Genomic DNA, 18,586 nt, shown 5'->3' on the forward strand with positions numbered 1-18,586 from the left:
GGAACTATAGTGTGAACCCCGAATCCTAATTTCTCTACTTGAGTATGTTCCCTACTAAGACTAGTGTGGTGAGTAGGTTGATGTGGAAACTAGTGTGTAATGGTAGAGAAAAGAGTAGAGATTTGAAGAAAAGAGGAAATTTGGCAGTTTAACTTTTGGGGAAAAAACTTGGAAATTTGGCTAAGTATAGAATTTTGTGTGTTGATGTGTTGGAAGGGTGGTATTGATGCGTTGGAAGGGTTGATGTTGAGGGCATACAGCTGAAGGAGGAAAAATGGAGGTGATGCATTGGAAGGCAACCCATACATCGAGCAGCCTCGGCCAGATGCCCCTGCCCATGCATTGAGCAGCCTTGGCCAAACACCCTGCCAATGCGTCGAGCGGCCACGCCCATGCGTTGAGCGCCTTGCCATGCGGCCACACCCTTGCATTGAGCGCCCTGCCGAGCAGCCATGCCATGTGCCCTGCCATGCAGCCAAGTGCGCAGCCATGTGGCCGAGCGAGCAAGCGATGGCTAGCATACGCCACACGCCCATGCATCAAAGCAGCACGCCCATGCTCATTGGCCAGCACCATGTGTCCATGCCAAGCAAGCCATGCGATGCTGCCTAGTGAGCCATGCGTCGAGGATGGACGATCACCCTATGCGTTGGAGATGGTTAGCTCTTTGCGATGGCTAAGTTGGATTGCGATGGCTAAGTTGAATTGTAATGGTAGTGAATTGGCTTGCTATGCGTTGATGATAGGCTATGCATTGAGTATGGATTATGTGTTGAACATCCAAAAGTTGGACGCATACAAAGGATGAGATCACCCGGAAAACATCATCAAACCATGTGTCTTCTTGGGAGGAAAGCCTTAAGCCTTAAGAATTGAGGTGGTGGCATCAGATTGGAAGTTCATGCGTTGGCAACGTGAGAAGAAGACACTTAGATTGCGCTGATCAAAATGATGTGTTGGTAGTGTGTGGGAGAAACACTTGGCCATGTAGCCAAGTAGGTGGTGTAGACTTTGGAGAAGGTTTGGATGCCTATAAATACGGCCAAAAGACTTAATTTTTAGATCATAATCAGAAATACCGTAAAAGGAGTGGGAGAGTTGAGCAAACCTTGCTTTGGAGCCAAAGTCCATGCGTTGGTCATAGAATTTCAAAGAGGACGCATTGGACAGTGAAGTCTAGAAAGCAGCATCAACTTGGGACGAGGAGTTCTCCCAATATACTCATGCGTTTGGAGTGATTCCAAAGTCACCTGAAATCTCAGAAAGTCTAGTTTTCAGGGTAGGGCTGCTAGAGGAAAAGCTCTAAGGGATCGGGCTGGAAACTAAGAAGAAGGCAAAAGGGTCAGCTATCGGATAAGCTTGAGCCAGTCTTGAAGATTATGTGATTTCGGCAAAACCACGGGAGACTCTGAGCTCAAATTTTAGGGTAAGCTTCCTGAGACATTTTAGAATATTTTTTAGAAGGAAGTATCTCAAAATAAGATTTAGAACTATGAGTAATCTAAGTTGTAATTTGAATCTGGATTCTAGGGGTGAAAAAGGAGCCCGAGGTAGAAAAGGGAGCTACTAGAGTGAAAAGCTCCTAAGAAATCAAGGTGAGTGGCTAAAACGTTTTGACTAAAATATTTGCTTAAAATGTTTGATTACAACGTGTTATAGAAAGCATGCTTTAAAGAAGATTATTCTCATGCCAGTTAGTTTTACAAAGTGATTTCCAAGAAAACCATGAGTTATGTTTTAAACGCATGCATGTGTGAGAAATTGTTGAAAAGCGATTTATATGTGTTAAATATACTCAGCATGCATTAGTACCTTTAAAGACATGTTTTTATATGTGTTATACTTTACATGCTTTAAAGAGAGAAAGTCATTTATGACTAGTTTTACTTAAAACACGATACCGAAGACATTTGAGAAGGTATCCGCCCAACTAGATACCGAAGGACTTTGAGAAGGTATCTATTGGTATTAAAGGACATTTGAGAAGGTACCAAACCAACCAGATACTGAAGGACATTTGAAAAGGTATCTGAATAGAAGTACCTAAGGTATGACGGTACTTAGTATGGCCACGTGCACGTAGATAGAGTCAGAGATTGAGCGAAAGGGTTCTCTCTTGACCAATAGTTGGTGTTGGGATTGTTTTTACCCACAATAGGGTTATCCTCAACTGAGAAACAGTTTTACTGTTTCATGATTAAAATAGCTTTATATGTTTCATGCTTGGAAAATGTTTATACTGCAGTACAAGTACTGTAGAAGCTTATATTTCAGTTAAACTCTTTATTGAGATTTTGCATGAGAATCAATTATCTTTCTTAAGTCATTCACTGGGCGCAAGCTCACCTCGTTTTCAAATGTTTTCCTTTCCCCCACACAGGTAGCGGTCAAATCCTCTGAAGATAGCTCTACATTTTCTCTGCCACTAAAGGATAAAGAGATTTGTAACCCGTCTACTTAGGTGGTTTCTGTTAATATTGTACACATGTTACATTGTTCATATAGGGACTAAGGTTTTTGGGTTTTGGGACTTATGAATCTAGTGTTGTAATGACTCTAAATATGTTATGTTCTGAATTAATAAATTTTTGGCCTAAAGACATTCCACTGTATATAAGTTATATTTTGGTATCAGAGTTATTCCGCAAGAATTATTAGGTAGTAAGTGTCAGCCAAAGGGTTGATAACTGCTACAGTCACACCCTTCTCTAGGCTAAGAGGGTGGTCTGGGGCGGGGTGTGACATGTAGTGTATATTTTGAACATAGTTCCCTCGAAATGTGTTTCTAAAACACCTTACGAGCTCTGGAGAGGATGTAAAGGAAATTTACGTCACTTCAGAATTTGGGGTTGTCCAGCACATGTGTTGGTGCAAAATCCCAAAAAGTTGGAACACCGTTCAAAAGTATGCCTTTTTGTAGGCTAACCAAAAGAAACAAAAGGTGGTTTCTTTTACGATCCTCAGGAAGACAAGGTATTTGTATCGAAAAATGCAACCTTCCTAGAGGAAGACTATGTGAAGAGTCATCAACCTCACAGTAAGCTAGTAATAGAGTAAATGTCTGGAGAAACGACAAACGTATCAACAAGATTTGTTGATAGAGTAGGTCCTTCAACAAGAGTTGTTGATGAAACTGGGACTTCACATCCTTCTCAAGAGTTGATAATGCCTCGTCGTAGTGGGAGGGTTGTGCAATGACTGAAGCTCAAGTCATCATACGAGATGATGGTTTAGAGGATCCATTGTCTTTTAACCAAACAATGAATGATGTGGATAAAGACCAATGGATTAAAGCCATGGACCTTAAAGTGGAATCCATGTATTTCAATTCTATTTGGGATCTTGTAGATCAACCTAAAGGAGTAAAATCCATCGGTTGCAAATGAATCTACAAGAGAAAACAAGACCAAACTGGTAAGGTATAAACCTATAAAGCAAGACTTGTGGTAAAAGGGTATACCCAAAGAGAGAGGGTAGACTATGAAGAAACTATCTCTCCGATTGCCATGATAAAGTCAATTAGAATACTATTATCCATAGCTAAATTTATGATTATGGAATATGGCAAATGGATGTCAAGACAGTTTTTCTGAATCGCTATCTTGAAGAGAGTATTTATATGTCTCAACCAGAAGGGTTTATACAGCAGGATCAAGAGCAAAAGATTTGCAAACGTAATCGATCCATTTATGGGTTGAAACAAGCTTCTATATCCTAGAATGTGAGATTTGACACTGCGATCAAATCTTATGGCTTTGAACAAAATGTTGACGAACCTTGTATATACAAGAAAATCGTTAACAAAACTATCACTTTTCTGGTGTTGTATGTTGATGATATTCTACTCATTGGGAATGAGGTAGAATTTCTAGTTGACATTAAGAGATGACTAGCTTCGCAATTCCAAATGAAAGATTTGGGAGAAGCACATTATGTTCTTGGAATCCAAATAGTTCAGAATTGCACGAACAGAACATTGGCATTATCTCAAGCATCATATATAGACAAGATGTTGTCTAGGTATAAAATGTAAAATTCCAAGAAAGGATTGTTACCTTTCAGACATGGAATTCACTTGTCTAAGGAACGGAGTCCTAGGACACCTCAAGGGGTTGAGGAGATGAATTGAATTCCATATGCATCAGCAGTAGGGAGTTTAACGTATGTAATGTTGTGTATTTGTCCTGCTATGCCGTAGGAATAGTCAGCAGATTTCAGTCCAATACTGGATATGATCATTGGACTGCTGTTAAGAACATTCTCAAGTATCTTCGAAGAATGAGAGATTATATGTGTTGTGAAATCGAAAATTAAAGAACACAAAAAAGGAACGTAGAGTAGGGAAGATCGACACACAGGTATACTTGTCACTAACAGTGTATTAGCTACGTCCACGGGCAGAGGGAGAACAATATTATTTGAGAGAATTTTTTCAAAATTACATCAAAAGTAGCGCCTCCAGGGTTAGAGAGTTTATATAGCGCACTACTCTAAATCCTAGGGTCAAAATCGTAAATAACAGATTCAAGGCATTTCAACAATATGCTTATGTATGGTGCTAAGGATCTGATCCTTACTGGAAACACTGATTCTGACTTTTAGACCGATATTGATTCGAGGATATCAACTTCGAGGTCAGTATTCACTCTAAACGGAGGAGCAATTGTGTGGAGAAGCATCAAGCAGAGTTGTATTGCTGCCTCCACAATCGAAGCTGAGTATGTAGCTGCAAGTGAAGCAGCAAAAGAAGCAGTATGGCTCAAAAAGTTCCTGATAGACCTAAAAGTAGTTCCTAATATGCACCTGCCTGTCACTCTCTATTGTAACAACAGTGGAGCAGTTGCAAATTCAAAGGAACTATGAAGCCATAAAAGAAGAAAGCATATTGATGCGTCATAAATATGATGAAATAATGGTGTATATTGTGATGGTGGTGTATGCGTTGCACATGCAAGTTTTCCTAGTAAAATCCAAGTATAAATCCTACTAGGTTGCCTAGTAAGTCCAGCGTCGAACACAGGAACTACTGAGACAATATGCAACGGTAATTTTAGATTCCTTTGCAGTGATAAAAAAAAACAATAAGCAGTGATAAAAAAAACAATAAGTTGGTTAGTATGTTTGTTTAAAGTATAAATCCTATGCGGCGGAATTGAGAAAAGAGTTAATAACAACGAAAGTTACAATGAGTATGCGGGGAACGGGTTGAGAAGAGATTTAGTTGATACTTCCTAAGATTGCATTCAAATTATGCGATCATGCTACACACATACAATAACATATCATCTCTCAATGCAAATGCTATAATTCCTAATTTTAGGACGCATGCGATGTATACGATGATGTCTATAGGACTTATGTCTAAGCCTCTTTTCTTGTCTGTGCGATGATGAATGACACATACATACACAAGGCGACCGCATACTATCATATCCTCTTTCTAGGGTGCATGCGATGTATGTTAGCAAACAGAACTTATCTCTAAGTTTCTATCTCTTGCTTATGCGGTTCTAATCTGACTTTCTCAAGCCTAGATTCTAACCTAACTCTCTCAATTCTAGGTTCTTTCTTTAGATTACTCTCTCAAGCATCTCTAAAGGGTGATGGATGCGTACATAAAAGAAGATAATCGCATAAAATGAAGATCTTAGATCATGCTAGCTAAGTGCTTCTCAACCCATTCGGAAGTTTAGTTACTCATGCGTAATGTAAAGAGAGTGAACAAATGTAGAGATGCATATTCCATTTTATAAATGAAATCAGAATCCAGAATGACAATGGTAAGTAAGGATAGGGAGCCTGATAGCAATGTCTTGCTTCCCGAGGCTTTTACATTGTGTTTTACTCTACTCTGCCTAAAAGAATGTTCTTGCTTTCGCAAGAGTTGGCCCTCTCTCCATTCTTGGCACTTCCCAACAGTTTCTCGAGCTTACTAGGAACGATCTTTCGATGTCTTCTCTCTTCGCTCGCCTCCACCTTCTATGTATAAAAATTACAGACTACGACTATCTATTATCTCTATGTATATGGCAAAAGAGAACTCCAAAATTCTGAACTCCTCTAATGAAGGTGGCCTTCGATATTTATAGAGCTTCAGGGTCAGGAGCTTTTCTCTCAAATGATTGCACTGATGGGATGTCATTAAATCTCTGTCTGATGCGCCGATTAATGGTCACCGAAAAGTCGAGTGTACTTGCTACAGTGCATCGTTAACGGCTTGTCAACTTAATTCGAATTCGATCGTCATCAGCTTTCTGTCCCATCGTGACTTATTAAGCTTTCACCTTGATGCATCATCTTTATGTAGCCACCCCTTTGAGCAAATCTTCACGAACACATACGATCACATAGCTTTGCAGTCGCAATCTTCTAATGCGCTCGGGCGCTGAATTCCTTGGATCGTAATTCTTCTTTGCACCAACGCATTTTCCTGCACAAAATAAGAAAATTAGCTGCTTTAATGCGATGGGCGCCTGTGATCGCAATGTCCTCAACTTAATGCCTTTGAACACGATTTTACATATTTTTACCGTCGCAATCCTCCATTGTTTTATATCTTTGCGTTGTAATAATGTGCATTTCTACCCATTATCACATATCAAGCCAAAGTACCATCTCATCAGGGAGATTGTACACAGAGAAGACGTAATTGTCACCCAGATTGCTTCACAAGACAACTTAGCTGATCCATTTACAAAGGCTCTCTTAGCTAAAGTGTTCGAGGGTCACCTAGAAGGACTAGGCCTACGAGTTTTGTATCACTAGGGAAAGTGGGAGAATTTATGGGTATTGTAATCCCCTAGTTTATTATATTTGTACATTTGATTCTCTCCATTTAAACTCAACATTGTATATATTTGTATATATTTATGGGTATTGTAATTCCCTAGTTTATTATATTTGTAAATCCACTGGAGTTTTAGTCCAAGTGGGAGTATTGTTGGGTTTTATGTCCTAAAACTCGCAGTTTGTAAAATGAAAAACATTTTCTATAGTCAATAAAGTTATTATTGATTTTATAAATTGTATACATCAAAGTCTAAATCCAATAAACTAAGACCCATGACTATTATATGAGTACTTGAACTTTATGTGGAGACATAAGAGTGGATCAGGTTCGAGTAAATAGTCAAAATGATCTATAGTACATGAAAAAGGTTGGATATCTTATTCACACTATTGGATGCGGTCTACTTTGTAGTTGTTACAAAGAGTTGTAAAGTGCTACATACGAAGTGATCCTAATTTGTACATGTTATGACATGAGGAGTGGGGGCGTCCTATGCAATGAGTTTGCATAAGATCAGACCAAGAAATAAGTCACTCTTACTTTATAACGTTGTTTACTTTATAAGACTAACTATTTCACTTAGATGACCTAGGTAACTCAATTTTAATCCTGAGCTAACTATGAACTCCTGTTTATTTGAGATTATCCTTAGATTTGCATAGGTAGGGGTTGGCTCAACAACACCGGCTCAATAAGCCTCCTATTTAAGGGGTAAGACCTAATAGATAGTTGGGGACATATGGTGCAAAATGGAATTCACAGCTACCCAATTTTAGGGATAGGAGAAAGGTTGTTCTCTCAAGTACTGAATCTAGGTCTTGAACAAGGGGCCCCTCCCTCTCACCAAGCTGAGAGAGTTTTGGTTTAATGATTGGATCACAAACCAGTTGTTCATTAGAGGATCAGTAGGAACTTGAGGAACAAGAAGTAATCTTGAGGGGTAAAACAAATATTTGACCCAGCCGTTATTACGAACAACATGTGAAGAGCTGACTTACTAATTATGGCTAAATCATATGGACATAATATATCTACAGTGAGGGGAGTGCAACTATGGGCTTTAGTGGAGTGACCCATTAGTTAACGAATGGGGGTTAATTTGGTATAATGAGTTTAGCCAATTAATCTCGCATTGTTGGAGCCCATGATCTGTAGGTCCATGAGGTCCCGTTACTAGCTCGCAAATGGATTAGCTCTAGACTAGCATGATAAGTTAATTTGAAACGTTCAAATTAGAATTAAGGGAATTAGTAATTATATGAGATATAAATACGTGCTTAATTTTGAGAATTAAATGAAATAGGAGAATTTATATTTAAATATGATTTAAATATATAAAGATGGATATGTGTAATAATTAATTTAATATTTAATTAGTATTATTTAAAAATTAATTTATGAAATTAATTTTATAAAACTAACAAAATTTTTAGTTTTAAAATCAAAATTGATTTTGAAATCGGTTTTGATGGAAATTGAAAAATTGGTAACATGCACAAATGGAAAAATAAGTTTTTCCATTATCCATATTCTACTTGCTCACACAAGATCCATCACCATTGCCTTCAATTACTCCAAGCATGAGCTACAACTCATGCAGCTGTCTGCCTTGCATGATGGTCTACAATATATTGAAGAGATTGAAGTGAATTTGAGGCATGCAATCGATAGAGTTTTAGTTGAAAATTCGTGGTGAAGAAAGTGTTCTTCAACAAGATTGCTGCTGTGAGCACTTCTAAAAATCCCTTGATTCAAGCTTGTTTTGAGTCCAACAACTCAATCTAGAGCACCAAAAGAATAGTGGGGAAGATCTTGAGGTGGTCTGCAACAAGATTTGGAGAAGTTTGCAACTGGAAATCGAGCTTTGAAGAAGTACAAAGGTATGTCTTGAAACCTACTTGTTTCTGCAAAAACATGCTTTATATTTTGCCAAAATTAATGAATTAGAGTGCTTAGTGATCCTTGTTGCTTCCGTTGTTGCTGATACAATCCTTCAAACTTGACACTTAGAAAAATTGGAGAGCTTGAGAAAGAAGGCCTTGGCAAGACTATGCGCCCAAGGGTAAAAGGTAGAATGTTTGATGGGAAATGGCATGAGGCATGCATTTATGAGTATATCAAGGTCAATATGTCTAGCGAGGAAGGACTTGGCCAAGGCTACCAAAGGAGGAATTAACCTCACAAGGAGGTTGGTGAAAACAAAGTTAAGTGAATGTGAACAAGCAGAGCGTGCCTAAATGAAAGCATGATGGTTGCGAATTGATACTAGAGAGTTAGTAGGCATGGCAAAGTGGGTAGCCTAAGGCAAGCGCTAGGTGACCACAAGGAGAGCATTGGCTGGAAGGTTTAGAGGTTAGAGCGTCTAACTGAAAAGGGGTATAGGATGATGCTCTGGGCACCAAGGCATGTTTAGAGGTGAACTAAGGTATTAACGGGCGGTAAGCATACTGGTGACAAAAATTAGTGAATGCAATTGTGTGATGAATGTCTTACGTTATGCGTTAGTTCTCATGCATCAGTGGTCATGCATTGGAATGAAACTATGTGTTTACAATTGTAAGCGATGACCATGCGTTCCCGTCACAAGTTTTCTTACGCTCTCGCTAAGTATAACGAAAACGCAAGTTTCTCGGGTGATCCGAGGTCGAACTCAGGGACTTGTAGCTAAATGCTATGCGATAATGTGTATGCGACAGATGAATAAAAGAATGATGGGGGTTTTAAGCTACAAACTACTCCTACTCCTAGCTAACAGACAAAGCATTTGAAGTATGAATGAGAGGTAGAGACACGGCAACTGTTGACGCGTAGTAAAATGCATGGAAAATAGATAAAATATGAGGATGTCTTCATCGCAACCCTAAGCTTGACCGCAAGGGCAACCTCAGCCAATGCAAGCTATGCGATCATGCTACACACACTTGAGCCTAATTCTAGGACGCATGCGATGTATATGCGACGTGTCGAGAGGCCTTATTTCTAAGTCTCTATTCCTACTCGTGTGCTTCCACACATAAATAAGATGACCGCATACCACCGTATCCTACTTCTGGATGCATGCAATATCCTATCCGTAGGGTGCATACATTGTGTAATAACAAATAGAGCTTATTCCTAAGTTCCCATTCTTGCTTATGCATTCCAATCCGCTCTCTGGAGTCTTAGATTTGGTTTTTAGGCTACTCTTCCAAGTATGCCTAAATGATGAATGATGCGCTCATAAGACAAGATAACCGCATAAACTTGGCTGACATAAGATTATTCCTATCTCTAGTGAACACTTGCTTACATTGCTTAATGTGACCAAATACTTACCCTCCCAGGCAGTTAGTTGTTGCTGACTTTACTCATAGACAAGCGTTGTGTCCGCCTATAGACAGGCATTACTATAGCTTCACACTAAGCAAATAAGGTTTTCTCACAACACTCACGCAACGCATACCTCTCGGTGGTTTGCTACATGCTTTATATTCCTATGCCGCATGATTAAATATGCAATACTCTAACAATCTCACTAAGTGATGCAATGAAGATTAAGGATGCTAAGTAAATGAAGATGGAGATAGAATAGAAGGAAATATAGAAATGCATTGATGAAAAAATGAATTAATTTCTTAAGCTAAAATGTAATACAATACAATATAAGAAAAGAAGAGAAATGGAAAAGGCTAGCTGGAAGCAATGTCTTACTTCCAGCAGATGTGTGTCAAGGCTGCCGGTGGTGCCAGAAGGGCGGTAGAGTTGACTCTCTCGAGATCTAACTCCGGGGAAGGCTCCGGTCGTCACTTGGAATGGATGAAGGAGATGAAGAACTCTCAAGCTTTCCTTTCATGCTTTCGTCTGGATCACAAGGATCCATCCGAAGGTAAAAACTTAGATGAAATGAAATTCTGCTCATCGGCTTCTATTTATAAAGCTTGATCACCGATAACATAATGGACCTTCACTGATTCTGACATTCGTGGCACGTTGGTCCTTTTCTGAATTCTCTGCTGCTAACGGCGTGGTAGGTGTAATGTCAACATCATCTTTTGATTTTCCTGAGATATGTGTTAATGTTTCCATTCCACCATCCTTGTGGTAGTCCCGCTATTATGGTTATCATCGTGTAGCAACAATCTTGCAATGACCGCATTCGCTTGATTACCGTAACTTCTACACGATGACCGCAGTCGTTTGACGATCGCACTCCTATGCGATGGACGCATGCGGTTGATTATCGCAACACCCATGCGTTGAACGTATGCATTTTCCTTTGCAATGGAGAAATTCTCCGCATGCGGTCGTCTTTGTAATAGCCCAACTTCTGCGTATGCGTCCGCTTCCTGCGTTAGCTACAAATATAAACAATTGAACGCATAATAAAATAGTGGGTTAGCCGAGAATCATGCTGAACGACGCAAACTCATTTTCTCATGAATTCCTAACATAATTGCTGCATATTGCACTTAACAATCCTCATAATTCTAAATAAAAGGCCTAAGATGACGTGCATTTCTGCCCGTCATCACATACACACAAGCGCCTAAGGAAAGGCGTGAATGTGCACTGGTTAGAGATGCGATGACCAAGGGAGTACAACACCAATTAGAGTATGCAATGGTTGAGAAGGGAGGCTTACATGGTCGCATGGCTATACATTAAGGAAAGGCTAAAGAAGCCAGCTTAATCACCCGATTAGTGGGCTTTGTGGCCTAATTAAAGGTCTTAAACAGGTATTAGTGAGACGAGTTTCACCCTAATGAGTAAATCTAATCATATAGCCCCTAGTATAATACAAAGATTGGAATGGAGAGTTTTGTTTATGCAAATTACTCATGTCGAAAGAGGGTAATTGTTGCCAAATTGAAGCTTGGTCTATGTTAAAGTTGATCTAGGGCTGTCAGGAGAAAATTCTCATGAATTTGAGCTGAAAGCTGAAGATTTCTACAAGCGTTCAAGGCTCTTGGGTTACTCGGATAGGTTGGAAGAATTTTAGAATTCCTAGATCATTAGGAGAAATCAGAGGCTAAAATTTTAAGGTAAGATAGTTAAGATGTTTAGGAACAAGTTCCTAGAAAAAAATTTCTTGGGATAATATCTAGAATTTAAGTTATTTGAGTTGGAAGATGAATTTAGAAATTTGGTTGGATGATCAAGTAGGCAACTACAACCCAAGCATAAACAAGCAGCTAGACGGCTGATGTTGTGCCTTGCTAGTGCATGCATTGACGAGAGTACACATTGTTATAGACGGGCATTGGGCAAGGTGTGTATGGAAGAACCTGAGTCTGCGTGTGAACGATTGAGGTGCACCAAGAGTTTCGACTATGAGCGTTTGTCACATATGCAAAGTGGGCTATTCCTAACGCCAATGAGCGTTCGTGTTCATGCTGCCACCCATCAACCTAGTTTCAAGGTAAAAATTTGGTTATATGTGGTGGCATAATTAATTTACCTATATGCCTAATATGTTGAGCATGAGTTTTTATGTAAAGTTGAGCATGCCTTGTTTGGGTTGCACTACGAGTTCTTAATATGTTTTCCTAAGTTTCCAAACCCAGTTTAAAGCATAAATGAGATGAGTTCTAAAAGAGATTGTGATACATACTTGAGTTTGAAGGCTTGATAGCGAGTTTACTAGCACTCCATGAGTTAAAACATTCTCTAATGATTTGACACATGATATATTTTCTGCTGGAATTTTTTATGCCTGTAATTATTATAGTTTATTTTCAATAAAATTTTATGATGTGGTATTAAGGAAACCCGATACTAAAGGTATGAAGGTATCTAGGTCCCTGATACCTAAGGGATGACGGTATCCAGGGTATTGAGTAGCCTATGAGGCTTGACCACATGCACATAGGATCTATATTGACGATGTTGATTGCATTAAGATTACTCTGCATCAACTAAAGACTTCGACGTTGAGCGATTGAGCAAAAGATCTCTCCTTCAACTAAGGCTAAAGGATGACGTTTCCAGACGATTTGTTTGATATTTTAGGTGTTTATGGTTCCTAAAACATTTTCAAAGATGTTATGTTGTAATGGTTTTTAATGTGTACCGAACCCTGAGTTTGTTAAGTTCTACTCTGAGTACGTTTATGTTTTCATAACATGTTTACAAAAAGGTAAGTTTTAAAGTCACTCACTAGGCATTTAGCTCACTCTTTCAATTGTTTTCATTTTCCCCAGGTAGCGGTCAACACCCCATAGCCTAGTTGATCTTCCATTCCTCCACTCAAAGATCTCTAAAGAAGCTTGGGTGGTTAAGCTTGTCTTGTTTAAGTAAACTCTTATGTGCATATTAGGGCTGAGGGTAAACTTGACATGGGATTCACTGTTATGTTAATTGTTTTGGCATGTATACATAGCTTGTGCTTCTGAATTGGCTGCATATATTATTGGGGAATATTTAGCTGATTGTATGCTTATAGACTATTTATCATATGTATAAGGCTTGAGAATATGGGTTTCTAAGGTTAAGATGGGCAATGGATGTCATAAAAGGGTTGACATCTGCTGGCTTCACATCTCCTTCTAGTTTAAGAAAGTTATTTGGGATAGGGTGTTACAATATATCTGTCCTTCTTATGAACACCCTTTTACTTAAAGAACTTAGGCTCCCCCTAAGTTTGAGAACTCCTTCTCAATGAATGAACCATTAGAATTCCTCTAAGGTTGAGAATGCCTCCTTACTCAATGTTGTCTTAGGCTCCCCTTAAGACTGTATAATACTTCTAAAGGTTGAAACATCCACAAAAAGAACGACTTAGAGAACAAGCCGCCAAGAGCTAAGATTATGTCTTTCTTTAAGAACAATGAACACACAAAAAGTTGTCTGTTAGAACTCAATAATTGATCTCACACAATAGTACAAGCGCTAACCGTAGCATAGATACTTATTATACTTAAATAGCACAGTGGAAAGATGGAAAATATCCCTAAATATATTCGGTAGAACATCAATAAGGAAAGCATCCCAGATAAAAAAAAAATGAAAAATATTTCAAATAAGGAAAGAGAGATTCTACAGAAACATGATCCTGTGAAACATTTTCTGAGACATCTTCTAAGACCACCAAAAATGCATAAGAAGTAAAAACCAGATACCTTAAACAAATATATAGCAAATAACACATCTCTAACATACTCTTTAGCATTAGGTAAAAAGTATCGACCAATCCACTTGTCCTCCATTCGACTCCGAACTATTTTCCCTATATTTTCTCTTTATTTTTAGAGTGTTCTTATGTATTCTAGTCCCCTAAACTTGTATCCATTATAGATGTCAATGTTTAGCGGCTAACAGGTATTTTCTTGCTTAAGTTGAGGAAGAAACCTGTTATATTTATGTTGTGAGAATTTGAATTTCATAATATTATTTTCTTACGAATGCTTGTGATTCTTGAATGCATTTAAACTTTTATGCCTCGATTTATGTTTTGATTGATCACCTTTGCATAGTTTCTTTGCCTAGCTAGAGATTCATAATTGGTATGTGACATTTAACCTTGCATGAATCGACGAGTAGCACAAATCAAAACATGCTTGTGTGTAAATTATTTCGTTATTCATGGTTACCCTTCTATAATATTACATTATTAGTTAAGTTCATGACTAAAACCGGTTAGACCATTTAAGCATTACTTAATAACTAATTATCATTTTAGCTTTCCCTTTAATTTTAATGTATGTGTTGATTGGTTTGGAGATACATTTCGCTATTAATTAATTGACACCTAGTTTTATTAAGCGTCTTGATTAATTTCATAGGGCACTTGTTGTAGTATTATATGAACAAGTGGGCTAAGCACTTGCATGATTTTGATGATTATTTTAATTTCCAATGAAAAGCTAATTAAATGGGTGGATTCGGATACGTAAGCTAGATCTTTTCTCACTTGAAAACTACTTTAATTTCCTTGCCTTTACATTTCATGTTATTTACTTTTCTTGTCGTTTACTTTCCTTGTACAAACATCAATTACAAATCCCCCTTTGGTTACTTTAAGGAGTTTGAACATTGATTAGAAGAAAAAAACATAACTCTCTGTGAATTGACTCAGTCTTGATTTTAATATTACCTAGTAGTTAAAGTTCATGATCAATTTTATAAATTTGTTTGCTTGGTTAGTACCTTTGACAAGTTATCTCAACCACATTGACGCCATTGCAGAGGAGTCAATTGCTTTTCTTCTAACTAATTTGAATTTTCTTCACATACACTTGTTATCTCCTGTGATCGTTGAAAGAACCAGTGATGGTTCGCAACGGAAGATGACCGGCCCCAATTTTTATTTTTCACATAAACCCAATTTTACAAAACAGAACAAAATTATGCATTATACAAATTTAATTTATAGCATTCTTAATTCACAGAAGAATTATGGAAGAAATTGACTTACCCTTGTAGGCAAATAATTCTTCACGTATTCTCTTGATCCGAATCACGAACCCTTCATTGAGATCTCCATTTCCAAAAAAAAAAAAAACTTCTAGCAAATATAAATGGCCACCATCAAAAGGTCAACCTCTGTATTCTCTTGGGAATGAGAATCCAGGAGTTGTGGACTTTGTAATTTTGGAAGAGAAGGAAAGATTTGAGAGGATGAAGAAGAATAATTTTTCTTCTCTGTTCTTGGAGAATATTTCCAGAGATCACTCACTGACTCTCAGAGAGAAGAAGAAGATGATTAGTCAAAACCGAACCCTCTCTCACATTCTAATTGAGAGAGAATTAAGGGGAAGGAGTTGTAAGTCCCTCCCTTTAATTAAATTAAAATTAAAATTAATTTTATTTAACTAATAATTATATATATATAATAACTAACTTATATATATACAAATAATAACTTATTTTATATATATATATATATACATATTATATGTTATATCAAATATAACACATAACCTATAGTTTTTATATTGTATCAAATACAATATAACCTATAGTTTTATTTTCTTTCAACAATGCATGGTATTTAAAATAAATCATATTTATATTAAGTTTAATTATATGAATTTCATTCTATAATTAGTATTTGAATCATATTCAAATATTTAATTCCTCTCAAAGTAATCTTTATGTTATAATGTATCGAATACATTACATTAACTATATCACAGATAATTCATTTAATTAATTATATTATATATAATTAATTCTTTCAATTAATTTGAACAATTCAAATTAATCCAAAATTAATTCTCAATAATCCCTGTTGAGCTACAGAGGGGACCTTATGGACTCGTAATTTGAAACTCCAATGGTACTTGAATAATTAATTAAATTCTTTAATTAAATTACCCAACATCCATTAACTACTGGTCATTCCACTAAAAGACTGACAGCTGCACTCTTCGCACTACGAATATATTTCTATGTCCACTGGATATAACCAGTCAATAGTGTGATGACCATTCACAAATTGCTCATAAGTATAGTTGGGCCAAAATTATCGATTTGCCCCTATAGTAATCTAAGTCTTTAAGTACCACTGATATCTCTAATAAACAATAAGTCATAGTCCAACTATGACCATATCCCTCTCGGACCAAGAGAGGGTGTGGCGACATTGTTCAAGCTCTGGAATCATCCCTAAAGGGAGAAAATTATTTATTTACCTCAACATCAGGGAAGGAGTGAATTCCATCTTCTGTAGCTGTTTCCCAGCTCCCTAATCAAACGAATTCTTAAAATGGTAGGTATATTGAGTCGGCGATTTGACCCTCTCACCCATGCGAATCAAAGGACCGCCTTCATAGGTAGAATTTCACAACTCACTCAGGATTCAGGTCATATCACGGATCATCCTGGTGAAATGTAAGTCTCTATTATTAACGTCGTTATATAATGATACAAGTCATTTCGTGGTCTGGTCTTATACGAACTCTTTGTATAGGATACCTCCACTCACATATCTCCACATGAATGATTAGGATCAGATAATTTGTAGCACTTTACAACACTTGTAACATCTACAAAGCGGGTTATATCCATAGTATCACTAAGATAAGGTACCCAGCCTTATCCATCTATTACAGACCATTTAGGTTATCATTTAAACATGATGCACTTGTATGTCTCTACATACATGTTTAAATTACATAAAATAACCTAGGATCTTAGTTTATTGGATGAGTAAATGCTCATAAAATAATAATTATTTTATTAATAAAAATTTGTTTATACAATATTTACAAAATACAAGAATACAAGAGAGATTTAAGATACCAATCCCAACAATTGTATAACCCGTGCTCTTGGAGGTTGGAGCATTCACGTTTTTTTGCAGATATTAATGTTGCAGAGGGATGACTCAGGTGAGAAGCAAGAGAGGTCGTTGGAGCAGGAAGGCAAGTTGAACTAGTTAATATTGACATCGAAACCCTTGTTAACATAACGATGGCTAAGAGGACATTGAGACAGTTGACGGAGCTAGACATGACTTATTATCCAGATACATCACTTACCTCAAGACGACAGGTACATTTGAACATAGCATGGTCTTATTCACTTATAGCTTTTGGGACACATGGACTGACCGAAGAACGAATCAACATGAGAGTGTTTCCCTTCTCACTGAAGGACAATGCATAAGATTGGCTCTATTATCTCCACTTCGAATAAGCCACTACCTGGAATGACTTGAAGAAGTAATTCCTAGAGGAATTTTTTCTTGCCTTAAGAGCTACAAGCATCATAAAGGAAATTTATGTGATCATTCGAAATGTATGTAGATGCATTGTACAAGTATTGAGAGTGTTTCAAATGCCTCTATATTAGCTTCCCAAATCATCGAATCTTAGATCACCTCTTGATCCAATACTTCTATGAAGGACTGATTCCTAATGATGGGAGCACTATAGTTGCAGCAACTAGAGGAGATTTGGTGAGCAACACTTCTATTAAGGCTAAAAAGTTGATCTCCACGATGGTTGAAACTCACCGGAGTTCCGAACGCAAGCTTCTGGCATGTTGTCTTTATAAGAGCTAAAAGCACTTAACTTTGAATTAGCTTCCTTAACTGCTTTTGTGAAACACGTTGTACTAGCAAAAGCACAGCCTCAAGAATCTATTGTGGAGGTAAAGTATGCTGGAAATCACCAACGGAGACGATACAATAGGAATAATCAAAACTGTTGGGGGAAGTCGAGGTAATTGGTAGAGTTATTTAGGTATATCTTTCGAGAACATAATGAAGACTTTGGTAGAAACTACAATGAGACTTTAGCATGATACATTGAAATTTCAGCAAGAGACTCATGCTGGGATGCAGCACATGGCCAATCAAATCAGTTAGTTGGCCACCATTCTCAGTAAGTAGGACACTCCGTATGAGAAGCTTCCTTCCCAACAAGAGCATCAACTCTACAGTATGAGTTCTATTATGAAGGTAAGCTATAATGAAGTCTCTTCTGTTGCAGCTTCTACAATGATTAATGAGTAAAAAGAAGAAGAACCTGAGGAAGAGCCTGAAAGACCAGCACAACCCATGAGACATGGGATAAGATTTGATCTACTTTGAATTTAAATTCTTACATTCCTCATGCTCATTTTCCACATAGGTTAACTATTCCTTGTTGAGAATCCCACATTGGAAAAATCAAGGGGACTCACGCTTCTTATCAGATAAAAACATTAACCTAGATAACCTACCAGTTAAATGCGGCGATTCGGGTATGTTTTACTTACCTTGTCAGATAGGTAAGAAAATATTTTTAATGCATGCATCCATCAATTACGAGCTTAGATTACATGACTTGTATGCTTTTGGCATTTTAGTTCAATTGCCTAACCATTTTCTTT

The sequence above is a fragment of the Benincasa hispida genome, chromosome 4 (assembly GCF_027475165.1).
Source record: "Benincasa hispida cultivar pf3 chromosome 4, pf3_genome.v1.1, whole genome shotgun sequence".
Taxonomy (NCBI): domain Eukaryota; kingdom Viridiplantae; phylum Streptophyta; class Magnoliopsida; order Cucurbitales; family Cucurbitaceae; genus Benincasa; species Benincasa hispida.